The following is a 25,660-nucleotide window of genomic DNA, read 5'->3' on the forward strand; positions in this document are numbered from 1 at the left end:
AATCAATGCCTGTGTTTAAAAGGTTAAAATATCTCTGTAGTCTTTTTTGCAGCCCCATCATGCGTCGTCTCTCTCTATTCTTTTTTTCTTTTCCTATCTTTTTAAAAAACGTTTTCGTCCTTTGTTTAACCATTTCCCACCACTGTGCCCGTGAATCAAAACAGTCTTGGAGGGTCTGCCAGAGGCTGTACTGCTCCCTGTAGCTCTTAACTATTTCTTCATCTTGTAACAGGGAGCAGTTCAGTCTCCACAGCCCTCCCCCTACAGTCACACCGGTGGGGAGAGACAGGGTGCACGATAGCATTAGGTGATCAGAAAAACAGAGGGGGATCAATGTTGCATCAGTTGGCGGGCAGTCTCTTGTAAAAATGTAGTCGATGCGGGAGGCTCGGGTGCAGTCACCACTGAACCAGGTGAAGCCCTCCTCCTCTGGATGCATTTTTCTATAACTGTCGACTAATTTAAAATCCTTAACTAAACCCTGCAATAAAACTGATGTCTTGTCTAATTTAAAATCATCCCCTATTCTTTTTCTGTCCTTTCTTGATAAAACACAATTAAAATCCCCTCCCACTACTAAAGGTACCCTCCCCAGCATGTGGGGCTGCAGGTCTTCTAAAAGTTTATACCTGTCGTTTTTATCATTAAAACCATACACGTTAAGAATGTTAAAATCCCTTCCTAAAAAAGTCAAATTTGCTAAAAGAGCCCGTCCATCCCTCACCACAGTGCTGCCCTTCACCAAGATGTGAGGGTTCTTTATTAAAATAGCTACACCGTCGGCTCTATTGTAGTGTGAACCGCTCCAGAGAGAGGGACCGGCAGCCCAACGCTGCTCCCAAGCTCTGTATGTCTTCAGGAACGGTAAAGCACACTCTTGTAGTAAAAACACATCTGACTTTATATCTTTTAAAAGGGACAAGACACTCTCTGCTCTAGTGGAGGCTCTCACACTCCTAACATTGATCGTTGAAATAGTGAGAGCCATGAGCAGTGTAGGTTTTAAAAGACAGGTATATAATTAAAAGACCATGAAAATAAAACAAAAGACTACATAAATAAAAGATTAAAAAGGCATTTTAAAATCACATAATTTCCTGTGACACCTGCTCCTCTTTTACCCCCACTGTTCTGGGGTTAGGAGGTTGGCCGGTGTCTCCAGCCTCCAGGCCTACAGAGCGAAGCTCTTGTAGAGTCCTGGGTGTGGATGTCTTTAACTGAAAATGAAGAAAAGACACCTCATTAGGGGACTCATCGGGCCACAGGCGATCCAGACCTTCCGAGGAGGAACTGCCTGGATCCTGTGTTGCCTTCTGTTTCTTCTCTGCCAGTTCTGGCAGAGGAGACCCCGCGGGCCTTTTGCCCACTTGAGCATTGGGGAGCGAGCCGTCAGACCCACTCCCACTGGAGGCCACACTCACCTCCGGCACCGTGATCAGGGAGGAAGTGCTTTCTTCCTCCTCTTGCTGCTGCTGCACGACCTGTTCCTGAACCAGCTTGGAGGGGGTGGCCTCCAGTTCCTGCTCAGACTCTGTCTGGACGTTAGCTCCGCCCCCTGTTTCTTGGCCAATCCCTGGGGCTGGCTGGGGATTCAAATCTCCCGCCAAAACCCCAGGGACCGCCCCCTCCTCCTCCATTTTCTTCTCCTTCTCTTTCTCCCCCTCACCATGCTGCCTGGCGGCCATTTTGCTTGCCTTCAGCTTGTTGGCAAAAGATTTGGGGCAATCTCTGTAGAGATGGGAAGATTCTCCACAAAGATTACACCGTCTGCCATTGGGACACTCCTCGAAAGTGTGCCCAATTTCTCTACACTTCCCACACACGATTTCCTGGCACGCTTCGGCAAGATGTCCAAACTTGCCGCACTTGCGACACAGTTTGGGCATCCCTTGATAATAGATGTAACCGCGATTTTCACCCAACACTATCATAGACGGTATTTGTCTCAGGCCTAGGTAACTGCTCGGGTCTTCCCATTGATTAATGGGAACTCGCCACGAGCAGTTCCAAATGCCGTCCTCGTCCAATACCTTAACAGGTGGGCTTTTAACGGTGCAGAATCTAGCCAGCCATGTCACAATGTCTTCTCCAGTCACGGTTTCATTAAACATTCTGACAATCACCACCTTGTGGGAATTGTCAGAAAGTTTCTCCACCTTGAACATGGAGAACTGGTCTTTAACAGTTTCAATCCGAGTCCAGAAATCTTTCAAAAGGGAAGCCGAGCAGAAGCTAACGTCAAAACCCTTGTTACCAGGCAGAGTCATCAGGCAGTTCAGATCAGTCGGTTTAAAATTTAGAGTTTTCTGGACAAGCTTCCTGGAGAAGTCCAAACGAGACATCCCCAGGAGCTTTCCATCTACCTCTCGAAATAAAAGGCGCACACTATGGTGCCTCCGCATGCCGGCACGAACAGCCGACATGCTTGGAGGCACCTGGTGGCCGATAAAACCCTTAAAACAATAAATACAAATAAATAGATAAAACCACTAAAACCAGCAAAAGAGAAAAAAAGATTGTACTTACCTTTGGAAACTTGAAAATGAGCCCCAGAACCAGAAAGACAGAGTCTACCGTCCAAGACTCACCCACCAAGAACAGGGATCCGTACAATCTCCTCTTCTGCGTTAAAGATCAAGGTCACAAAGGCCAGGATCTCGGAACGCAAAAGAGTCGACCGCTGTCTTAGCCAAAAGGCCGAGAAGCGATAACCCGAACAGGCCACCCCGTGCGGGACCGCCCCTTGGTTAGTAACTAGCTACTACACGGTGACTACTTTGCAAGAAAAACGAAAAAGAAAAAAGGCAAAGAAAGAAAGAAAGAACAACAAATAAATACAATTCAATTAACCACACCCACCTGCACAAGCTCCAGCGAGTGACCGAAGGCACGAATCTGTCTTTCAAACTTGGAGAGAAAAAGCAGCTCCGCCAAGGCGGAGCCTTCAAAAAATAGGCAAAACTCGTCAACGTTCCCCTCCACGGAAATCTTTAGTAAAAGGCGAAAGATTTATACGTGAATGAAGAGAAACCCGAGCTATACCTGACAGCACCCCGACCTCTCGACGCCCACCGAGGGCCAAGGTTGCTAGAGGAGGGCAGGGATGATTGAGAGGCGAAGCAAACTCCTCCTTGTTTCTCCTGTCCTGTCAGCTCCTCCTCAAATTAAGCTGGCCACGTGCTGACTTTAACCTGAAATAAGAAACACAAGGCAACAGGCATGCGTCAGTTGTAGATGCTCATCTCCACAGACACAGACAAAGTCCGAAGAAGAAGAAGAAGAAGGAGAGAGAGAGAGAGAGAGAGAGAGAGAGAGAGAAAGAAAAAAAAAAAAAAAAAAAAAAAAAAAAAAAAAAAAAAAAGAACAAAAACGGAGGGAAAACCAAAAGCACTCGAAAAGAACACCTCCCCCACAGACTCGGTCACATTACTTCAGCTTTCTTTTTACTGTTTGAAGGAGGTGCACCGTTCCTGGAGGTACTGCAATACCAGGTCGATGCGTGGAGCGGAAGGAGCAAGCTCCTCTTCCAGCCCCCTGTTCCAAAAATCAATTTAATATATAGTCCTCATATAGAGGACGTATCAGATATTAAACTGATAAGAACAGATTTTTTCTTTCGAAAAAAGTTTTATTGTCACAATTTCAGTTCATTTCCATTTCATTCATTTCACAACATTTTAAAAAGCTTTTCTTTTTACAATCATATTTCATCTTAATAAATAATACACACATAAAATCATTTTTTACACATAAAAGTCAGTTAAGAGTGAAGATCAGTAAAAACATTCAATAAGAGCTTTCATGTGTGTGTGTGTGTGTAAAAGTCCAGTTTGGTTGTCTTTAAAAAGTGAAATACAATTACAATAAAAGCTTATACACGGTTCAAATAAATAAATGGAATAAATAAGACAATAAATAATCAATCAATAAATAAATAAATAAATAAATATTCAACAAATAAAATCCGTTCAGTTTAAAAGTCTTTGCTAAAACAGTCTCTTTGTGCAGGACCGGGGTGAGCCACTATCAAGCTGGCACCACCTCGCTCCCCAGAAGTCGCGATGCTTCAGTGTCGGGGCTCAGCGGAGATCCTCCCCTGTGCCCGCTGCTCCTTTCGTGGTTGCGGTCTTGCCGGGTGCATCTACGGGAGCCAGCGACCGTGGTGGTCTGGACCCCCCTGCGTGTGACCCCGGTCCCCTCCTCCGAATGTCGGCGTGCGGTGTCCCCTGCAGCGATGATGTAACCAGCGCAGATAGAGCGTGCAGGGGCACCGTCACTCGCTTCCCCACCAGCAGGTTGCGGGAGGTCCACAAGGCGGCCTTCACGCCGTTAAGGGTGAGCCAGAGCGCCGTGAACTCTGCAGCTGGTAGTCGGTCTATGCCCTGGCCCACCCCGTTTACCGCTAACCGGTAAACTGACGGCTGGACCTCCCCTGCTGGCAGGCTCGGGCATTGCAGGGGACCGGTTATGGCCCACAGGTCCCTCGCCACGCTGCACTCCCAGAGCACGTGCCTCACGGTCTCTGGTTCGCCACACCCAGGCCGTGGGCACGTGGGGTTGGACGCCATTCCCCGGGAGTGCATCACGGCCCTGACCGGGAGGATCTCATGGGCCGCCATCCACGACAGGTCTTTATGCTTATTCTGGAGAGCGGGGTGGGCTGCGTTCCTCCAAACTGCCTTGGCCTCACTTAGTGTGAGGCCGGGAACTGGGCTCACCTCTTCCCGGTCCTGCACAAGAGAGACAAGAGACTTTGCGTTAGTTAAAACACTAAAATCTTCCTTTTCCAAATCATATTTTCTTAAAAACTTCCTAATAAAATCATATTCTTTAGAAAGATTAAAAGAGACGGGTGTTCTTAAATCGAGTTGTAAAATCTTTATGCTTCGCAAGTACGACCCCATCCAGAACTTTGCCATTGCGGCGGTCTTGTTGTCTCTGGAGGGGTTCGTCGCATACTTTATGTGTAAAGCAGCGAACTTGCTTCCTAAAAACAGGTGGGGGTCTGGGAGCCCTTTTCCTCCATTCTCCTTCCTCTTCTTCACCACCGCCCTCCTCAGCCTCTCCCACTTGGACCCCCACAGGAAATAAAACACCGCTCTCTCCAAACCTAAAAGAAAAAATCTAGGGGGACTAAAAACAGAACACAACAGTAAAAGCAAAGGTAAAATCACCGCTTTGATGATTAAAACCTTGCCCTCTATCGTCAGCTGTCTTAGTCCCCAGAAACCCAACCGTTGCCTGACTTTCCCTAGCGCGTCAGTCCAGTTGCCCCGTCCGCCACCCTCTTCGTCAAATTTTATACCTAAAATTTTAATATCTTTATCTTTAAAATCCAAATCCAGGTCAGCGCCTATGTTTCCCCAAGGTCCAAAGAGCTGGGCCTCGGACTTGCTCCTATTGAGCTTAGCGCCCGAGGCCCTTCCATACCAGTCAGTCAAGTCCAATGCTCTTTGGACCGATAAAACGTCGGAACATAAAAGCGTAACGTCGTCCATGTACAAAGTACAGGTCGCCGTCAGTCCGCCTGGCAAGTCCAGTCCTTTGATCCATTTGTCCTTTCTCAAGATCTGCGCCAGTGGCTCAATGCACGCAACGTACAGGAGTGGGGATAACGAACACCCTTGGCGGACGCCAGAGCGAACTCTGATCGCCTTTGTGAGGTGCCCGTTTACCAGAATTTGGCTGCTTATATCTGTGTAAAGCAGACCCACCCACTTTAAAAACCTCCCGGGAAAACCCATTTTTTGCAGTACCTGGAGCAGGTACTGGTGCGAGACCCGATCGAAGGCTTTTTCAAAGTCTAAATTTAGAACTATGAGCCGAATGTTTCTGTCTCTCGCAAAACAGATGGCGTCTCTGACCAACACTAGGCTGTCGGTGATCCTCCTTCCTGGCACGGCGCAGGCTTGATCCGGGTGGATCACGTCCTCTAAAACCGTCGACATCCGTCTAGATAAAAGTTTACTAAAAAGTTTACAATCACAATTTAAAAGGGTAATCGGTCTCCAGTTTTTAAGGTCGGTCTTGTCGCCTTTCTTAAAAAGTAAAGTGACTATCCCTACTCTAAAACTGTCTGGAAGTCGGTCAAAAGTTTCGAATTCATTAAAAACAGTCAGAATGTCCGTTGCTAAAATGTCCCAAAAGGTCAAATAAAATTCCACGGGGAGTCCATCCTCTCCCGGAGTCTTATACTTTTTAAAACCTTTAAGACATTTTAAAATTTCCTCTCCTGTAAAATTTCCTGTTAAAACATTCTGACTAGTTATTTGTTTTTCTAAAAAGTTTAAGACCTCTTCCATAGTTTTGGTTTGCACACTTTTCTCTTCATAAAGTTCTTGATAAAAACATTCAACTTCTTTTAAAATCCCCTCTGTGTTTATTTGTTCCCTCCCATCTTTTGTTATTTTTGTAATCCCTCCCCCCCTAGATAAAATTTTCTTAAAAAAATAGCGTGTGCATTTTTCTCCTTCCTCCACTTCTTTTTCTTTACTTCTTAAAATTGTTCCTTTACTTTTTATTTCGTTTAAAACCGACATTTCCCTTTTAACTTCTTTTATTTCTTCACTAAAATCAATGCCTTTATTTAAAAGGTTAAAATATCTTTGTAGTCTTTTTTGCAGCCCCATCATGCGTCGTCTCTCTTTATTCTTTTTTAATCTTCCTATCTTTTTAAAAAAAGTCTTCGTCCTTTGTTTAACCATTTCCCACCACTGTGCCCGTGAGTCAAAACAGTCTTGGAGGGTCTGCCAGAGACTGTACTGCTCCCTGTAGCTCTTAACTATTTCTTCATCTTGTAACAGGGAGCAGTTCAGTCTCCACAGCCCTCCCCCTACAGTCACACCGGTGGGGAGAGACAGGGTGCATGATAGCAGGAGGTGATCAGAGAAACAGAGGGGGGTCAATGTAGCATCAGTTGGCGGGCAGTCTCTTGTAAAAATGTAGTCGATGCGGGAGGCTCGGGCGCAGTCACCACTGAACCAGGTGAAGCCCTCCTCCTCTGGATGCATTTTTTTAAAGCAGTCGACTAATTTAAAATCTTTAACTAAGCCCTGCAATAAAACTGATGTCTTGTCTAATTTAAAATCGTCCCCTACTCTTTTCCTATCCTTTCTTGATAAAACACAATTAAAATCCCCTCCCACTACTAAAGGTACCCTCCCTAGCATGTGGGGCTGCAGGTCTTCTAAAAGTTTATACCTATCATTTTTATCGTTAAAACCATACACGTTAAGAATGTTAAAATCCCTTCCTAAAAAAGTCACATTTACTAAAAGAGCCCGTCCATCCCTCACCACAGTGCTGCCCTTCACCAAGATGTGAGGGTTCTTTATTAAAATAGCAACACCGTCGGCTCTATTGTAGTGTGACCCGCTCCAGAGAGAGGGACCGGCAGCCCAGCGCTGCTCCCAATCTCTGTACGTCTTCAGGAACGGTAAAGCACACTCTTGTAGTAAAAACACATCTGACTTTATATCTTTAAAAAGGGACAAGACACTCTCTGCTCTAGTGGAGGCTCTCACACTCCTAACATTGATAGTTGAAATAGTGAGAGCCATGAGCAGTGTAGGTTTTAAAAGACAGGTATATAATTAAAAGACCATGAAAATAAAACAAAAGACTACATAAATAAAAGATTAAAAAGGCATTTTAAAAATCACATAATTTCCTGTGACACCTGCTCCTCTTTTACCCCCACTGTTCTGGGGTTAGGAGGTTGGCCGGTGTCTCCAGCCTCCAGGCCTACAGAGCGAAGCTCTTGTAGAGTCCTGGGTGTGGATGTCTTTAACTGAAAATGAAGAAAAGACACCTCATTAGGGGACTCATCAGGCCACAGGCGATCCAGACCTTCCGAGGAGGAGCTGCCTGGATCCTGTGTTGCCTTCTGTTTCTTCTCTGCCAGTTCTGGCAGAGGAGACCCCGCGGGCCTTTTGCCCACTTGAGCATTGGGGAGCGAGCCGTCAGACCCACTCCCACTGGAGGCCACACTCACCTCCGGCACCGTGATCAGGGAGGAAGTGCTTTCTTCCTCCTCTTGCTGCTGCTGCCCAACCTGTTCCTGAACCAGCTTGGAGGGGGTGGCCTCCAGTTCCTGCTCAGACTCTGTCTGGACGTTAGCTCCGCCCCCTGTTTCTTGGCCAATCCCTGCGGCTGGCTGGGGATTCAAATCTCCCGCCAAAACCCCAGGGACCGCCCCCTCCTCCTCCATTTTCTTCTCCTTCTCTTTCTCCCCCTCACCATGCTGCCTGGCGGCCATTTTGCTTGCCTTCAGCTTGTTGGCAAAAGATTTGGGGCAATCTCTGTAGAGATGGGAAGATTCTCCACAAAGATTACACCGTCTGCCATTGGGACACTCCTCGAAAGTGTGCCCAATTTCTCTACACTTCCCACACACAATTTCTTGGCACGCTTCGGCAAGATGTCCAAACTTGCCGCACTTGCGACACAGTTTGGGCATCCCTTGATAATAGATGTAACCGCGATTTTCACCCAACACTATCATAGACGGTATTTGTCTCAGGCCTAGGTAACTGCTCGGGTCTTCCCATTGTTTAATGGGAACTCGCCACGAGCAGTTCCAAATGCCGTCCTCGTCCAAAACCTTAACAGGTGGGCTTTTAACGGTGCAGAATCTAGCCAGCCATGTCACAATGTCTTCTCCAGTCACGGTTTCATTAAACATTCTGACAATCACCACCTTGTGGGAATTGTCAGAAAGTTTCTCCACCTTGAACATGGAGAACTGGTCTTTAACAGTTTCAATCCGAGTCCAGAAATCTTTCAAAAGGGAAGCCGAGCAGAAGCTAACGTCAAAACCCTTGTTACCAGGCAGAGTCATCAGGCAGTTCAGATCAGTCGGTTTAAAATTTAGAGTTTTCTGGACAAGCTTCCTGGAGAAGTCCAAACGAGACATCCCCAGGAGCTTTCCATCTACCTCTCGAAATAAAAGGCGCACACTATGGTGCCTCCGCATGCCGGCACGAACAGCCGACATGCTTGGAGGCACCTGGTGGCCGATAAAACCCTTAAAACAATAAATACAAATAAATAGATAAAACCACTAAAACCAGCAAAAGAGAAAAAAAAGATTGTACTTACCTTTGGAAACTTGAAAATGAGCCCCAGAACCAGAAAGACAGAGTCTACCGTCCAAGACTCACCCACCAAGAACAGGGATCCGTACAATCTCCTCTTCTGCGTTAAAGATCAAGGTCACAAAGGCCAGGATCTCGGGACGCAAAAGAGTCGACCGCTGTCTTAGCCAAAAGGCCGAGAAGCGATAACCCGAACAGGCCACCCCGTGCGGGACCGCCCCTTGGTTAGTAACTAGCTACTACACGGTGACTACTTTGCAAGAAAAACGAAAAAGAAAAAAGGCAAAGAAAGAAAGAAAGAACAACAAATAAATACAATTCAATTAACCACACCCACCTGCACAAGCTCCAGCGAGTGACCGAAGGCACGAATCTGTCTTTCAAACTTGGAGAGAAAAAGCAGCTCCGCCAAGGCGGAGCCTTCAAAAAATAGGCAAAACTCGTCAACGTTCCCCTCCACGGAAATCTTTAGTAAAAGGCGAAAGATTTATACGTGAATGAAGAGAAACCCGAGCTATACCTGACAGCACCCCGACCTCTCGACGCCCACCGAGGGCCAAGGTTGCTAGAGGAGGGCAGGGATGATTGAGAGGCGAAGCAAACTCCTCCTTGTTTCTCCTGTCCTGTCAGCTCCTCCTCAAATTAAGCTGGCCACGTGCTGACTTTAACCTGAAATAAGAAACACAAGGCAACAGGCATGCGTCAGTTGTAGATGCTCATCTCCACAGACACAGACAAAGTCCGAAGAAGAAGAAGAAGAAGGAGAGAGAGAGAGAGAGAGAGAGAGAGAGAGAGAAAGAAAAAAAAAAAAAAAAAAAAAGAACAAAAACGGAGGGAAAACCAAAAGCACTCGAAAAGAACACCTTCCCCACAGACTCGGTCACATTACTTCAGCTTTCTTTTTACTGTTTGAAGGAGGTGCACCGTTCCTGGAGGTACTGCAATACCAGGTCGATGCGTGGAGCGGAAGGAGCAAGCTCCTCTTCCAGCCCCCTGTTCCAAAAATCAATTTAATATATAGTCCTCATATAGAGGACGTATCAGATATTAAACTGATAAGAACAGATACTACACTTGATCTTAGCCAAAAGGCCGAGAAGCGATAACCCGAACAGGCCACCCCGTGCGGGACCGCCCCTTGGTTAGTAACTAGCTACTACACGGTGACTACTTTGCAAGAAAAACGAAAAAGAAAAAAGGCAAAGAAAGAAAGAAAGAACAACAAATAAATACAATTCAATTAACCACACCCACCTGCACAAGCTCCAGCGAGTGACCGAAGGCACGAATCTGTCTTTCAAACTTGGAGAGAAAAAGCAGCTCCGCCAAGGCGGAGCCTTCAAAAAATAGGCAAAACTCGTCAACGTTCCCCTCCACGGAAATCTTTAGTAAAAGGCGAAAGATTTATACGTGAATGAAGAGAAACCCGAGCTATACCTGACAGCACCCCGACCTCTCGACGCCCACCGAGGGCCAAGGTTGCTAGAGGAGGGCAGGGATGATTGAGAGGCGAAGCAAACTCCTCCTTGTTTCTCCTGTCCTGTCAGCTCCTCCTCAAATTAAGCTGGCCACGTGCTGACTTTAACCTGAAATAAGAAACACAAGGCAACAGGCATGCGTCAGTTGTAGATGCTCATCTCCACAGACACAGACAAAGTCCGAAGAAGAAGAAGAAGAAGGAGAGAGAGAGAGAGAGAGAGAGAGAGAGAGAGAGAGAGAGAGAGAAAGAAAAAAAAAAAAAAAAAAAAAAAAAAGAACAAAAACGGAGGGAAAACCAAAAGCACTCGAAAAGAACACCTCCCCCACAGACTCGGTCACATTACTTCAGCTTTCTTTTTACTGTTTGAAGGAGGTGCACCGTTCCTGGAGGTACTGCAATACCAGGTCGATGCGTGGAGCGGAAGGAGCAAGCTCCTCTTCCAGCCCCCTGTTCCAAAAATCAATTTAATATATAGTCCTCATATAGAGGACGTATCAGATATTAAACTGATAAGAACAGATTTTTTTCTTTCGAAAAAAGTTTTATTGTCACAATTTCAGTACATTTCCATTTCATTCATTTCACAACATTTTTAAAAGCTTTTTCTTTTTACAATCATGTTTCATCTTAATAAATAATTTCATAAAACCAGTACACACATAAAATCGTTTTTTACACATAAAAGTACGTTAAAATAGAAGAACAGTAAAAAACATTCGATAAAATCTTTCATGTGTGAGTGTGTGTGTAAAAGTCCAGTGTGGTTTTCCTTAAAAGATGAACTACTATTAAAAAGCTTGCACAAGATTCAATAAATCAATGGAATAAATAAGACAATAAATAATCAATAAATAAATAAATAAACAAATAAATATTCATTCAGTAAAATCAGTTCAGTTTAAAAGTCTTTACTAAAACAGTCTCTTTGTGCAGGACCGGGGTGAGCCACTATCAAGCTGGCACCACCTCGCTCCCCAGAAGTCGCGATTCTTCAGTGTCGGGGCTCAGCGGAGATCCTCCCCTGTGCCCGCTGCTCCTTTCTTGGTTGCGGTCTTGCCGGGTGCATCTACGGGAGCCAGTGACCGTGGTGGTCTGGACCCCCCTGCGTGTGACCCCGGTCCCCTCCTCCGAATGTCGGCGTGCGGTGTCCCCTGCAGCGATGATGTGACCAGCGCAGATAGAGCGTGCAGGGGCACCGTCACTCGCTTCCCCACCAGCAGGTTGCGGGAGGTCCACAGGGCGGCCTTCACGCCGTTAAGGGTGAGCCAGAGCGCTGTGAATTCTGCAGCTGGTAGTCGGTCTATGCCCTGGCCCACCCCGTTTACCGCTAGCCGGTAAACAGACGGCTGGACCTCCCCTGCTGGCAGGCTCGGGCATTGCAGGGGACCGGTTATGGCCCACAGGTCCCTCGCCACACTGCACTCCCAGAGCACGTGCCTCACGGTCTCTGGTTCGCCACACCCCGGCCGTGGGCACGTGGGGTTGGATGCCATTCCCCGGGAGTGCATCACGGCCCTGACCGGGAGGATCTCATGGGCCGCCATCCACGACAGGTCTTTGTGCTTGTTCTGGAGAGCGGGGTGGGCTGCGTTCCTCCAAACTGCCTTGGCCTCACTTAGTGTGAGGCCTGGAACTGGGCTCACCTCTTCCCGGTCCTGCACAAAAGAGACAAGAGATTTCGCGTTAGTTAAAACAGTAAAATCTTCTTTCTCTAAATCATATTTTCTTAAAAACTTTCTAATAAAATCATATTCTTTAGAAAGATTAAAAGAGACTGGTGTTCTTAAATCCAATTGTAAAATCTTTAAGCTACGCAAGTACGACCCCATCCAGAACTTTGCCATAGCGGCGGTCTTGTTGTCTCTGGAGGGATTCGTCGCATACTTTATGTGTAAAGCAGCGAACTTGCTTCCTAAAAACAGGTGGGGGTCTGGGAGCCCTTTTCCTCCATTCTCCTTTCTCTTCTTCATCACCGCCCTCCTCAGCCTCTCCCACTTGGACCCCCACAGGAAATAAAACACAGCTCTCTCCAATCCTAAAAGAAAAAACTTTGGGGGACTAAAAACAGAACACAACAGTAAAAGCAAAGGTAAAATAACAGCTTTGATTATTAAAACCTTGCCCTCTATCGTCAGCTGTCTTAGTCCCCAGAAACCCAAACGTTGCCTGACTTTCCCTAACGCGTCAGTCCAGTTTCCCCGTCCGCCACCCTCTTCGTCAAATTTGATTCCTAAAATTTTGATATCTTTGTCTTTAAAATCCAAATCCAAGTCGGCGCCTATGTTTCCCCAGGGTCCAAAGAGCTGGGCCTCGGACTTGCTCCTATTGAGCTTAGCGCCCGAGGCCCTTCCATACCAGTCAGTCAAGTCCAGTGCTCTTTGGACCGATAAAACGTCGGAACATAAAAGCGTAACGTCGTCCATGTACAAAGTACAGGTCGCCGTCAGTCCGCCTGGCAAGTCCAGTCCTTTGATCCATTTGTCCTTTCTCAAGATCTGCGCCAGTGGCTCAATGCATGCAACGTACAGGAGCGGAGATAACGAACACCCTTGGCGGACGCCAGAGCGAACTCTGATCGCCTTTGTGAGGTGCCCGTTTACCAGAATTCGACTGCTTATATCTGTGTAAAGCAGGCCCACCCACTTTAAAAACCTCCCAGGGAAACCCATTTTTTGCAGTACCTGGAGCAGGTACTGGTGCGAGACCCGATCGAAGGCTTTTTCAAAGTCTAAATTTAGGACTATGAGCCGAATGTTTCTGTCTCTCGCAAAACAGATGGCGTCTCTGACCAACACTAGGCTGTCGGTGATCCTCCTTCCTGGCACGGCGCAGGCTTGATCCGGGTGGATCACGTCCTCTAAAACAGTCGACATACGTCTAGATAAAAGTTTACTAAAAAGTTTACAATCAAAATTTAAAAGGGTAATCGGTCTCCAGTTTTTTAGGTCGGTCTTGTCGCCTTTCTTAAAAAGTAAAGTGACTATCCCTACTCTAAAACTGTCTGGAAGTCGGTCAAACTTTTCAAATTCATTAAAAACAGTCAGGATGTCCGTTGATAAAATGTCCCAAAAGGTCAAATAAAATTCCACGGGGAGTCCATCCTCTCCCGAAGTCTTACCCTTTTTAAAACCTTTAAGACATTTTAAAGTTTCCTCACCTGTAAAATTTCCTGTTAAAACATCCTGACACTTTATTTGTTTTTCTAAAAAGTTTAAAACCTCTTCCATCGTTTTATTTTGCACACGTTTTTCATTATAAAGATCTTCGTAAAAACATTCAATTTCTTTTAAAATCCCCTCTGTCTTTATTTCTTCCCTCCCCTCTTTTGTTATTTTTGTGATCCCTCCCCCCCTAGATAAAATTTTCTTAAAAAAGTATCGTGTGCATTTCTCACCTTCTTCGACCTCTTTTTCTTTACTTCTTAAAATTGTTCCTTTACTTTTTATTTCGTTTAAAACCGACATTTCCCTTTTTACTTCTTTTATTTCTTCACTAAAATCAATGCCTTGGTTTAAAAGGTTAAAATATCTTTGTAGTCTTTTTTGCAGCCCCATCATGCGTCGTCTCTCTTTATTCTTTTTTTCTTTCCCTATCTTTTTAAAAAATGTTTTCGTCCTTTGTTTTACCATTTCCCACCACTGTGCCCGTGAATCAAAACAGTCTTGGAGGGTCTGCCAGAGACTGTACTGCTCCCTGTAGCTCTTAACTATTTCTTCATCTTGTAACAGGGAGCAGTTCAGTCTCCACAGCCCTCCACCTACAGTCACACCGGTGGGGAGAGACAGGGTGCACGATAGCATGAGGTGATCTGAAAAACAGAGGGGGGTCAATGTTGCATCAGTTGGCGGGCAGTCTCTTGTAAAAATATAGTCGATGCGGGAGGCTCGGGCGCAGTCACCACTGAACCAGGTGAAGCCCTCCTCCTCTGGATGCATTTTTTTAAAGCAGTCGACTAATTTAAAATCTTTAACTAAGCCCTGCAATAAAACTGACGTCTTGTCTAACTTAAAATCCTCCCCTACTCTTTTCCTATCCTTTCTTGATAAAACACAATTAAAATCCCCTCCCACTACTAAAGGTGCCCTCCCCAGCATGTGGGGCTGCAGGTCTTCTAAAAGTTTATACCTATCGTTTTTATCATTAAAACCATACACATTAAGAATGTTAAAATCCCTTCCTAAAAAAGTCAAATTTACTAAAAGAGCCCGTCCATCCCTCACCACAGTGCTGCCCTTCACCAGGATGTGAGGGTTCTTTATTAAAATTGCAACACCGTCGGCTCTGTTGTAGTGTGAACCGCTCCAGAGAGAGGGACCGGCAGCCCAGCGCTGCTCCCAATCTCTGTACGTCTTCAGGAACGGTAAAGCACACTCTTGTAGTAAAAACACATCTGACTTTATATCTTTTAAAAGGGACAAGACACTCTCTGCTCTAGTGGAGGCTCTCACACTCCTAACATTAATAGTTGAAATAGTGAGAGCCATGAGCAGTGTAGGTTTTAAAAGACAGGTATATAATTAAAAGACCATGAAAATAAAACAAAAAGACTACACAAATAAAAGATTAAAAAGGCATTTTAAAAATCACAATATTTCTTGTGACACCTGCTCCTCTTTTACCCCCACTGTTCTGGGGTTAGGAGGTTGGCCGGTGTCTCCAGCCTCCAGGCCTACAGAGCGAAGCTCTTGTAGAGTCCTGGGCGTAGATGTCTTTAACTGAAAGTGTAAGAAAGACACCTCATTGGGGGATTCATCAGGCCACAGACGATCCAGACCTTCCGAGGAGGAACTGCCTGGATCCTGTGTTGCCTTCTGTTTCTTCTCTGCCAGTTCTGGCAGAGGAGACCCCGCGGGCCTTTTGCCCACTTGAGCATTGGGGAGCGAGCCATCAGACCCACTCCCACTGGAGGCCACACTCACCTCCGGCACCGTAATTAGGGAGGAAGTGCTTTCTTCCTCCTCTTGCTGCTGCTGCACAACTTGTTCCTGTACTTGCTTGGAGGGGGTGGCCTCCAGTTCCTGCTCAGACTCTGCCTGGTTGTTAGCTCCGCCCTCTTTTTCATGGCCAATCCCTGGGGCAGGCTGGGGATTCAAATCTCCCGCCAAAACCCCAGGGACCGCCCCCTCCTCCTCCCCTTCTTTCTCCTTCTCCTTCACCTCCTGGCCATGCTGCCTGGCAGCCATTTTGCTAGCTTTTAACTTGTTGGCAAAAGATTTGGGGCAATCTCTGTAGAGATGGGAAGATTCTCCACAAAGATTGCACCGTCTGCCATTGGTACACTCCTCAAAAGTGTGCCCAATTTCTCGACACTTCCCACACACGATTTCCTGACACGCTTCGGCTAGATGCCCAAACTTGCCGCACTTGCGACACAGTTTGGGCATTCCTTGATAGTAAATGTAGCCTCGGTTTTCTCCCAACACTATCATAGACGGTATTTGTCTCAGGCCAAGGTAACTGCTCGGGTCTTCCCATTGTTTAATGGGAATTCGCCACGAGCAGTTCCAAATGCCGTCCTCATCCAAAACCTTAACAGGTGGGCTTTTCACCGTGCAAAATCTCGCCAGCCATGTAACGATATCCTCTCCAGTCACAGTTTCATTGAACATTCTGACAATCACCACCTTGTGAGAATTGTCAGAAAGTTTCTCCACCTTGAACATGGAGAACTGGTCCTTAACATTTTCAAGCCGAGTCCAAAAATCTTTAAGCAGGGAAGCCGAGCAGAAGCTAACGTCAAATCCCTTGTTACCAGGCAGAGTCATTAGGCAGTTCAGTTCCGTCGGTTTAAAATTGAGGGTATTTTGGATAAGCTTCCTGGAGAAGTCCAGCCGAGACATCCCCAGGAGCCTTCCATTCTCCTCTCTAAATAAAAGGCGCACGCTATGGTGCCTCCGCATGCCGGCACGAACAGCCGACATGCTTGGAGGCACCTGGTGGCCGATAAAACTCTTAAAACAATAAATACAAATAAATAGGTAAAAACACTAAAACCAGCAAAGAAAAAATAAAAGATTGCACTTACCTTGCAGCTTGATAATGAGCCCCAGAACCAGAAAGACAGAGTCTACCGTCCAAGACTCACCCACCTAAGCCAGGGATCCGTACAATCTCCTCTCCTGCGCTAAAGATCAAGGTCACAAAGGCCAGGATCTCGGGACGCAAAAGAGTCGACCGCTGTCTTAGCCAAAAGGCCGAGAAGCGATCTGATAAGAACAGATACTACACTTGATCTTAGCCAAAAGGCCGAGAAGCGATAACCCGAACAGGCCACCCCGTGCGGGACCGCCCCTTGGTTAGTAACTAGCTACTACACGGTGACTACTTTGCAAGAAAAACGAAAAAGAAAAAAGGCAAAGAAAGAAAGAAAGAACAACAAATAAATACAATTCAATTAACCACACCCACCTGCACAAGCTCCAGCGAGTGACCGAAGGCACGAATCTGTCTTTCAAACTTGGAGAGAAAAAGCAGCTCCGCCAAGGCGGAGCCTTCAAAAAATAGGCAAAACTCGTCAACGTTCCCCTCCACGGAAATCTTTAGTAAAAGGCGAAAGATTTATACGTGAATGAAGAGAAACCCGAGCTATACCTGACAGCACCCCGACCTCTCGACGCCCACCGAGGGCCAAGGTTGCTAGAGGAGGGCAGGGATGATTGAGAGGCGAAGCAAACTCCTCCTTGTTTCTCCTGTCCTGTCAGCTCCTCCTCAAATTAAGCTGGCCACGTGCTGACTTTAACCTGAAATAAGAAACACAAGGCAACAGGCATGCGTCAGTTGTAGATGCTCACCTCCACAGACACAGACAAAGTCCGAAGAAGAAGAAGAAGAAGGAGAGAGAGAGAGAGAGAGAGAGAGAGAGAGAGAAAGAAAAAAAAAAAAAAAAAAAAAAAAAAAAAAAAGAACAAAAACGGAGGGAAAACCAAAAGCACTCGAAAAGAACACCTCCCCCACAGACTCGGTCACATTACTTCAGCTTTCTTTTTACTGTTTGAAGGAGGTGCACCGTTCCTGGAGGTACTGCAATACCAGGTCGATGCGTGGAGCGGAAGGAGCAAGCTCCTCTTCCAGCCCCCTGTTCCAAAAATCAATTTAATATATAGTCCTCATATAGAGGACGTATCAGATATTAAACTGATAAGAACAGATACTACACTTGATCTTAGCCAAAAGGCCGAGAAGCGATAACCCGAACAGGCCACCCCGTGCGGGACCGCCCCTTGGTTAGTAACTAGCTACTACACGGTGACTACTTTGCAAGAAAAACGAAAAAGAAAAAAGGCAAAGAAAGAAAGAAAGAACAACAAATAAATACAATTCAATTAACCACACCCACCTGCACAAGCTCCAGCGAGTGACCGAAGGCACGAATCTGTCTTTCAAACTTGGAGAGAAAAAGCAGCTCCGCCAAGGCGGAGCCTTCAAAAAATAGGCAAAACTCGTCAACGTTCCCCTCCACGGAAATCTTTAGTAAAAGGCGAAAGATTTATACGTGAATGAAGAGAAACCCGAGCTATACCTGACAGCACCCCGACCTCTCGACGCCCACCGAGGGCCAAGGTTGCTAGAGGAGGGCAGGGATGATTGAGAGGCGAAGCAAACTCCTCCTTGTTTCTCCTGTCCTGTCAGCTCCTCCTCAAATTAAGCTGGCCACGTGCTGACTTTAACCTGAAATAAGAAACACAAGGCAACAGGCATGCGTCAGTTGTAGATGCTCATCTCCACAGACACAGACAAAGTCCGAAGAAGAAGAAGAAGAAGGAGAGAGAGAGAGAGAGAGAGAGAGAGAGAGAGAGAGAGAGAAAGAAAAAAAAAAAAAAAAAAAAAAAAAAAAAAAAAAAAAAAAAAAAAGAACAAAAACGGAGGGAAAACCAAAAGCACTCGAAAAGAACACCTCCCCCACAGACTCGGTCACATTACTTCAGCTTTCTTTTTACTGTTTGAAGGAGGTGCACCGTTCCTGGAGGTACTGCAATACCAGGTCGATGCGTGGAGCGGAAGGAGCAAGCTCCTCTTCCAGCCCCCTGTTCCAAAAATCAATTTAATATATAGTCCTCATATAGAGGACGTATCAGATATTAAACTGATAAGAACAGATTTTTTCTTTCGAAAAAAGTTTTATTGTCACAATTTCAGTACATTTCCATTTCATTCATTTCACAACATTTTTAAAAGCTTTTTCTTTTTACAATCATATTTCATCTTAATAAATCATTTTATAAAACCAATACACACATAAGATCATTTTTACACATAAAAGTCAGTTAAGAGCAGAGATCAGTAAAAACATTCCATAAAAGCTTTCGTGTGTGTGTGTGTGTAAAAGTCCAGTTAGGTTTTCTTTAAAAAGTGAAATACAATTACAATAAAAGCTTATACAAGTTTCAATAAATAAATGGAATAAATAAGACAATAAATATTCAATAAATAAATAAATAAACAAATAAATATTCATTCAGTAAAATCAGTTCAGTTTAAAAGTCTTTACTAAAACAGTCTCTTTGTGCAGGACCGGGGTGAGCCACTATCAAGCTGGCACCACCTCGCTCCCCAGAAGTCGCGATTCTTCAGTGTCGGGGCTCAGCGGAGATCCTCCCCTGTGCCCGCTGCTCCTTTCTTGGTTGCGGTCTTGCCGGGTGCATCTACGGGAGCCAGTGACCGTGGTGGTCTGGACCCCCCTGCGTGTGACCCCGGTCCCCTCCTCCGAATGTCGGCGTGCGGTGTCCCCTGCAGCGATGATGTGACCAGCGCAGATAGAGCGTGCAGGGGCACCGTCACTCGCTTCCCCACCAGCAGGTTGCGGGAGGTCCACAGGGCGGCCTTCACGCCGTTAAGGGTGAGCCAGAGCGCCGTGAATTCTGCAGCTGGTAGTCGGTCTATGCCCTGGCCCACCCCGTTTACCGCTAGCCGGTAAACAGACGGCTGGACCTCCCCTGCTGGCAGGCTCGGGCATTGCAGGGGACCGGTTATGGCCCACAGGTCCCTCGCCACACTGCACTCCCAGAGCACGTGCCTCACGGTCTCTGGTTCGCCACACCCCGGCCGTGGGCACGTGGGGTTGGATGCCATTCCCCGGGAGTGCATCACGGCCCTGACCGGGAGGATCTCATGGGCCGCCATCCACGACAGGTCTTTGTGCTTGTTCTGGAGAGCGGGGTGGGCTGCGTTCCTCCAAACTGCCTTGGCCTCACTTAGTGTGAGGCCTGGAACTGGGCTCACCTCTTCCCGGTCCTGCACAAGAGAGACAAGAGATTTCGCGTTAGTTAAAACAGTAAAATCTTCTTTCTCTAAATCATATTTTCTTAAAAACTTTCTAATAAAATCATATTCTTTAGAAAGATTAAAAGAGACTGGTGTTCTTAAATCCAATTGTAAAATCTTTAAGCTACGCAAGTACGACCCCATCCAGAACTTTGCCATAGCGGCGGTCTTGTTGTCTCTGGAGGGGTTCGTCGCATACTTTATGTGTAAAGCAGCGAACTTGCTTCCTAAAAACAGGTGGGGGTCTGGGAGCCCTTTTCCTCCATTCTCCTTTCTCTTCTTCATCACCGCCCTCCTCAGCCTCTCCCACTTGGAACCCCACAGGAAATAAAACACAGCTCTCTCCAATCCTAAAAGAAAAAACTTTGGGGGACTAAAAACAGAACACAACAGTAAAAGCAAAGGTAAAATAACAGCTTTGATTATTAAAACCTTGCCCTCTATCGTCAGCTGTCTTAGTCCCCAGAAACCCAACCGTTGCCTGACTTTCCCTAGAGAGTCAGTCCAGTTGCCCCGTCCGCCACCCTCTTCGTCAAATTTAATTCCTAAAATTTTTATATCTTTTTCTTTAAAATCCAAATCCAGGTCAGCGCCTATGTTTCCCCAAGGTCCAAAGAGCTGGGCCTCGGACTTGCTCCTATTGAGCTTAGCGCCCGAGGCCCTTCCATACCAGTCAGTCAAGTCCAGTGCTCTTTGGACCGATAAAACGTCGGAACATAAAAGCGTGACGTCGTCCATATACAAAGTACAGGTCGCCGTCAGTCCGCCTGGCAAGTCCAGTCCTTTGATCCATTTGTCCTTTCTCAAGATCTGCGCCAGTGGCTCAATGCACGCAACGTACAGGAGCGGGGATAACGAACACCCTTGGCGGACGCCAGAGCGAACTCTGATCGCCTTTGTGAGGTGCCCGTTTACCAAGATTTGACTGCTTATATCTGTGTAAAGCAGACCCACCCACTTTAAAAACCTCCCGGGGAAACCCATTTTTTGCAGTACCTGGAGCAGGTACTGGTGCGAGACCCGATCGAAGGCTTTTTCAAAGTCTAAATTTAGGACTATGAGCCGAATGTTTCTGTCTCTCGCAAAACAGATGGCGTCTCTGACCAACACTAGGCTGTCGGTGATCCTCCTTCCTGGCACGGCGCAGGCTTGATCCGGGTGGATCACGTCCTCTAAAACAGTCGACATGCGTCTAGATAAAAGTTTACTAAAAAGTTTACAATCAACATTTAAAAGGGTTATTGGTCTCCAGTTTTTTAAGTCGGTCTTGTCTCCTTTTTTGAAAAGTAAAGTAACTATCCCTGACCTAAAACTGTCTGGAAGTCGGTCAAAAGTTTCGAATTCATTAAAAACAGTCAGAATGTCCGTTGATAAAATGTCCCAAAAGGTCAAATAAAATTCCACGGGGAGTCCATCCTCTCCCGGAGTCTTACACTTTTTAAAACCTTTAAGACATTTTAAAATTTCCTCTCCTGTAAAATTTCTTGTTAAAACATCCTGACTTTCTATTTGTTTTTCTAGAAAATTTAAAACCTCTTCCATCGTTTTATTTTGCACACTTTTCTCTTCATAAAGTTCTTGATAAAAACATTCAACTTCTTTTAAAATCCCCTCTGTATTTATTTGTTCCCTCCCATCTTTTGTAATTTTTGTAATCCCTCCCCCCCTAGATAAAATTTTCTTAAAAAAGTAGCGTGTGCATTTCTCACCTTCTTCGACCTCTTTTTCTTTACTTCTTAAAATTGTTCCTTTACTTTTTATTTCATTTAAAACCGACATTTCCCTTTTAAGATCCTTTATTTCTTCACTAAAATCAATGCCTTTATTTAAAAGGTTAAAATATCGTTGTAGTCTTTTTTGCAGCCCCATCATGCGTCGTCTCTCTTTATTCTTTTTTAATCTTCCTATCTTTTTAAAAAACGTCTTTGTCCTTTGTTTTACCATTTCCCACCACTGTGCCCGTGAATCAAAACAGTCTTGGAGGGTCTGCCAGAGACTGTACTGCTCCCTGTAGCTCTTAACTATTTCTTCCTCTTGTAACAGGGAGCAGTTCAGTCTCCACAGCCCTCCCCCTACAGTCACACCGGTGGGGAGAGACAGGGTGCACAATAGCATGAGGTGATCAGAAAAACAGAGGGGGGTCAATGTAGCATCAGTCGGCGGGCAGTCTCTTGTGAAAATGTAGTCGATGCGGGAGGCTCGGGCGCAATCACCACTGAACCAGGTGAAGCCCTCCTCCTCTGGATGCATTTTTCTATAACAGTCGACTAGCTTAAAATCCTTAACTAAACCCTGCAATAAAACTGATGTCTTGTCTAGTTTAAAATCATCCCCTACTCTTTTCCTATCTTTTCTTGATAAAACGCAATTAAAATCCCCTCCCACTACTAATGGCACCCTCCCCAGCATGTGGGGCTGCAGGTCTTCTAAAAGTTTATACCTGTCATTTTTGTCGTTAAAACCGTACACGTTAAGAATGTTAAAATCCCTTCCTAAAAAAGTCAAATTTACTAAAAGAGCCCGTCCATCCCTCACCACAGTGCTGCCCTTCACCAAGATGTGAGGGTTCTTTATTAAAATAGCAACACCGTCGGCTCTGTTGTAGTGTGAACCGCTCCAGAGAGAGGGACCGGCAGCCCAGCGCTGCTCCCAATCTCTGTACGTCTTCAGGAACGGTAAAGCACACTCTTGAAGTAAAAACACATCTGACTTTATATCTTTTAAAAGGGACAAGACACTCTCTGCTCTAGTGGAGGCTCTCACACTCCTAACATTGATAGTTGAAATAGTGAGAGCCATGAGCAGTATAGGTTTTAAAAGACAGGTATATAATTAAAAGACCATGAAGATAAAACAAAAAGACTACATAAATAAAAGATTAAAAAGGCATTTTAAAAATCACATAATTTCTTGTGACACCTGCTCCTCTTTTACCCCCACTGATCTGGGGTTAGGAGGTTGGCCGGTGTCTCCAGCCTCCAGGCCTACAGAGCGAAGCTCTTGTAGAGTCCTGGGTGTGGATGTCTTTAGCTTAAAATGAAGAAAAGACACCTCATTGGGGGATTCATCGGGCCACAGCCGATCCAGACCTTCCGAGGAGGAACTGTCTGGATCCTGTGTTGCCCTCTGTTTCTTCTCTGCCAGTTCTGGCAGAGGAGACCCCGCGGGCCTTTTGCCCACTTGAGCATTGGGGAGCGAGCCATCAGACCCACTCCCACTGGAGGCCACACTCACCTCCGGCACCGTGATCAAGGAGGAAGTGCTTTCTTCCTCCTCTAGCTGCTGCTGCCCAACCATTTCCTTTTCCTGTGCTAATTGGGAGGGGGTGGCCTCCAGTTCCTGCTCTGACTCTGCCCGGATGTTAGCTCCGCCCTCTGATTCTTGGCCAATCCCTGGGGCTGGCTGAAGATTTGAATCTCCCGCCAAAACCCCAGGGACCGCCCCCTCCTCCTCCCCTACTTTCTCCTTCTCCTTCTCCTTCTCCCCCTCACCATGCTGCCTGGCAGCCATTTTGTTAGCTTTTAGCTTGTTGGCAAAAGATTTGGGGCAATCTCTGTAGAGATGGGAAGATTCTCCACAAAGATTGCACCGTCTGCCATTGGTACACTCCTCAAAAGTGTGCCCAATTTCTCTACACTTCCCACACACGATTTCCTGGCACGCTTCAGCTAGATGCCCAAACTTGCCGCACTTGCGACAGAGTTTGGGCATTCCTTGGTAATAAATGTAGCCGCGATTTTCTCCCAACACTATCATAGACGGTATCTGTCTCAGGCCTAGGTAGCTGCTCGGGTCTTCCCATTGTTTAATGGGAATTCGCCACGAGCAGTTCCAAATGCCGTCCTCGTCCAAAACCTTAATAGGGGGGCTTTTCACGGTGCAAAATCTGGCCAGCCATGTAACAATGTCCTCTCCAGTCACAGTTTCATTGAACATTCTGACAATCACCACCTTGTGAGAATTGTCAGAAAGTTTCTCAACTTTAAACATGGAGAACTGGTCTTTAACAGTCTCAAGCCTAGTCCAAAAATCTTTCAAGAGGGAAGCCGAGCAAAAGCTAACGTCAAATCCTTTATTTCCGGGCAGAGTCATTAAGCAGTTCAGGTCTTTGGGCGAGAAGTTGAGGGTCTTTTGGATTAGCTTCCTGGAGAAGTCCAACCTAGACATCTCCAGGAGCTTCCCCTCAACTTCTCTGAATAAAAGGCGCACACTGTGGTGCCTCCGCATGCCGGCACGTACAGCCGACATGCTTGGAGGCACCGGGTGGCCGATAAAACTCTTAAAACAATAAATACAAATAAATAAATAAAACCACTAAAAAAAGCAAAAAGGAAAAAAGAGATTGTACTTACCTTAGAAGTTGAAGAATGAGTCCCAAAGCGAGACAGACAGAGTCTACGGTCCAAGACTCATGCGACAAAACCCGGGATCCATACAATCTACTCTCTAGCGTTAAGAACCAGGGTCACAAAGACCAAGATCTCAGGACGCGAGAGAGTCGACCGCTGTCTTAGCCAAAAGGCCGAGAAGCGATAACCCGAACAGGCCACCCCGTGCGGGACCGCCCCTTGGTTAGTAACTAGCTACTACACGGTGACTACTTTGCAAGAAAAACGAAAAAGAAAAAAGGCAAAGAAAGAAAGAAAGAACAACAAATAAATACAATTCAATTAACCACACCCACCTGCACAAGCTCCAGCGAGTGACCGAAGGCACGAATCTGTCTTTCAAACTTGGAGAGAAAAAGCAGCTCCGCCAAGGCGGAGCCTTCAAAAAATAGGCAAAACTCGTCAACGTTCCCCTCCACGGAAATCTTTAGTAAAAGGCGAAAGATTTATACGTGAATGAAGAGAAACCCGAGCTATACCTGACAGCACCCCGACCTCTCGACGCCCACCGAGGGCCAAGGTTGCTAGAGGAGGGCAGGGATGATTGAGAGGCGAAGCAAACTCCTCCTTGTTTCTCCTGTCCTGTCAGCTCCTCCTCAAATTAAGCTGGCCACGTGCTGACTTTAACCTGAAATAAGAAACACAAGGCAACAGGCATGCGTCAGTTGTAGATGCTCATCTCCACAGACACAGACAAAGTCCGAAGAAGAAGAAGAAGAAGGAGAGAGAGAGAGAGAGAGAGAGAGAGAGAGAGAAAGAAAAAAAAAAAAAAAAAAAAAAGAACAAAAACGGAGGGAAAACCAAAAGCACTCGAAAAGAACACCTCCCCCACAGACTCGGTCACATTACTTCAGCTTTCTTTTTACTGTTTGAAGGAGGTGCACCGTTCCTGGAGGTACTGCAATACCAGGTCGATGCGTGGAGCGGAAGGAGCAAGCTCCTCTTCCAGCCCCCTGTTCCAAAAATCAATTTAATATATAGTCCTCATATAGAGGACGTATCAGATATTAAACTGATAAGAACAGATTTTTTCTTTCGAAAAAAGTTTTATTGTCACAATTTCAAATAATTTCCATTTCATTCATTTTACAACATTTTTCAAAAGCTTTTCTTTTTACAATCATATTTCATCTTAATAAATAATTTCATAAAACCAATACACACATAAAATCATTTTTTACACATAAAAGTCAGTTAAGAGCAAAGATCAGTAAAAACATTCAATAAAAGCTTTTCGTGTGTGTGTGTGTGTAAAAGTCCAGTTTGGTTTTCTTTAAAAAGTGAAATACAATTACAATAAAAGCTTATACAAGTTTCAATAAATAAATGGAATAAATAAGACAATAAATAATCAATAGATAAATAAATAAACAAACAAATAAATATTCATTCAGTAAAATCAGTTCAGTTTAAAAATCTTTGCTAAAACAGTCTCT

General features: G+C 45.7%; 8 non-coding genes and 5 pseudogenes across 8 annotated transcripts; all 13 read right to left on the minus strand.

Moving 5' to 3' along the window:
• Positions 1-2,923: 2,923 nt before the first annotated feature.
• Positions 2,924-3,038, minus strand: LOC140548492 (U5 spliceosomal RNA). The gene has a single exon (XR_011978699.1). It is a non-coding gene; the product is annotated as a U5 spliceosomal RNA (small nuclear RNA).
• Positions 3,039-3,454: 416 nt separating this feature from the next.
• Positions 3,455-3,630, minus strand: LOC140548473 (U2 spliceosomal RNA; annotated as a pseudogene).
• Positions 3,631-9,496: 5,866 nt separating this feature from the next.
• LOC140548493 (U5 spliceosomal RNA) lies at positions 9,497-9,611 on the minus strand. Its single transcript, XR_011978700.1, has one exon. It is a non-coding gene; the product is annotated as a U5 spliceosomal RNA (small nuclear RNA).
• A 397-nt stretch (positions 9,612-10,008) lies between these two features.
• Positions 10,009-10,199, minus strand: LOC140548726 (U2 spliceosomal RNA). The gene has a single exon (XR_011978921.1). It is a non-coding gene; the product is annotated as a U2 spliceosomal RNA (small nuclear RNA).
• Positions 10,200-10,413: 214 nt separating this feature from the next.
• On the minus strand, positions 10,414-10,528 carry LOC140548494 (U5 spliceosomal RNA). The gene has a single exon (XR_011978701.1). It is a non-coding gene; the product is annotated as a U5 spliceosomal RNA (small nuclear RNA).
• A 414-nt stretch (positions 10,529-10,942) lies between these two features.
• LOC140548448 (U2 spliceosomal RNA) lies at positions 10,943-11,119 on the minus strand (annotated as a pseudogene).
• Positions 11,120-16,622: 5,503 nt separating this feature from the next.
• LOC140548481 (U2 spliceosomal RNA) lies at positions 16,623-16,833 on the minus strand (annotated as a pseudogene).
• A 214-nt stretch (positions 16,834-17,047) lies between these two features.
• LOC140548495 (U5 spliceosomal RNA) lies at positions 17,048-17,162 on the minus strand. The gene has a single exon (XR_011978702.1). It is a non-coding gene; the product is annotated as a U5 spliceosomal RNA (small nuclear RNA).
• Positions 17,163-17,570: 408 nt separating this feature from the next.
• LOC140548303 (U2 spliceosomal RNA) lies at positions 17,571-17,761 on the minus strand. Its single transcript, XR_011978561.1, has one exon. It is a non-coding gene; the product is annotated as a U2 spliceosomal RNA (small nuclear RNA).
• A 214-nt stretch (positions 17,762-17,975) lies between these two features.
• LOC140548496 (U5 spliceosomal RNA) lies at positions 17,976-18,090 on the minus strand. Its single transcript, XR_011978703.1, has one exon. It is a non-coding gene; the product is annotated as a U5 spliceosomal RNA (small nuclear RNA).
• A 429-nt stretch (positions 18,091-18,519) lies between these two features.
• On the minus strand, positions 18,520-18,695 carry LOC140548468 (U2 spliceosomal RNA; annotated as a pseudogene).
• A 5,889-nt stretch (positions 18,696-24,584) lies between these two features.
• Positions 24,585-24,699, minus strand: LOC140548498 (U5 spliceosomal RNA). The gene has a single exon (XR_011978704.1). It is a non-coding gene; the product is annotated as a U5 spliceosomal RNA (small nuclear RNA).
• Positions 24,700-25,097: 398 nt separating this feature from the next.
• Positions 25,098-25,273, minus strand: LOC140548467 (U2 spliceosomal RNA; annotated as a pseudogene).
• Between the last annotated feature and the right edge of the window lie 387 nt (positions 25,274-25,660).

The sequence above is a fragment of the Salminus brasiliensis genome, chromosome 25 (assembly GCF_030463535.1).
Source record: "Salminus brasiliensis chromosome 25, fSalBra1.hap2, whole genome shotgun sequence".
Taxonomy (NCBI): domain Eukaryota; kingdom Metazoa; phylum Chordata; class Actinopteri; order Characiformes; family Bryconidae; genus Salminus; species Salminus brasiliensis.